Raw genomic sequence first — 889 nt, 5'->3', positions numbered from 1 at the left:
CAATGTGTGCTTTGAGCTTTAGTATAAATGAATCTTTTAATGTGCTTTCACATTCTGTGACTAAGTATGAGGGGTCTTCAGCCATATCTGTTAATTTACTTGGTTATTTTTTGGAACTGATAATGTTGTTCATTTACCTATGCATACAAATCTCACATGAATGGTTTGAAATCATGTTGTCCTCTTTCTCTATTTTTTAATATGCTATTTAGAAAATTTACACTATCGCTTCTCGGCCTTTTGGCTAAGATCAAGTGTAGAAAATTTATACTTTCATAAAACCTCAGGTATGTATTTGAACTTTTGATATCTTTGTTTTGATGTTATTTTGAAAAAAATATTGTCAAACTAATGTCAAGGAGTTTCCCCTGTGATTTCTTCATGGAATTTTAGATTTAGTCCTAACTTTGATTATTTGAATTTATTTTGAGAAAAGTTGTTTTTTTATTAACCAAGATAAGGCACTCTTTCGTTCTTCTCCATCTGTACTTATGGTTTTGAAAACACTGTTCCTTGGGGAGACTATAATGTTCTATTTATATTCCACTTGCCCATCTCAAAATTTAGTGAGCTGCACCTGTATAGATTTATTTATGGACTTTCTACTATATTTCTTTGGTCTTTGTGTTTGTTTTTATTTCAGCAGCAAACTGCTTGATTAAAAGCTATGTAATGCTATTTGAAGCCAAACAACACCCCCCCCCAAAAGCAAAGTACCAGGGTGCTACAGCACTGTGTTCTGTTGTCTATAAGTTCACTGGTAAATCTAAGCTCTTCTGTTGTTCCATATACTATTGATAGCTGTTATTTATTCTATTTCCATAAAAAGTTCTTTGGCATTTGATAGAGATTATATTCAGTTCATACATTATTTTGAATAATATAAATG

At 31.4% G+C, this 889-nt stretch overlaps 1 pseudogene; it reads left to right on the top strand.

The window, feature by feature from the left end:
- Window positions 1-224: 224 nt before the first annotated feature.
- Window positions 225-364, top strand: LOC116904796 (annotated as a pseudogene).
- Window positions 365-889: the final 525 nt, after the last annotated feature.

The sequence above is a fragment of the Rattus rattus genome, chromosome 6, assembly GCF_011064425.1.
Source record: "Rattus rattus isolate New Zealand chromosome 6, Rrattus_CSIRO_v1, whole genome shotgun sequence".
Classification (NCBI taxonomy): Eukaryota; Metazoa; Chordata; class Mammalia; order Rodentia; family Muridae; genus Rattus; species Rattus rattus.
This window is presented reverse-complemented; position numbering and strand designations above follow the sequence as displayed.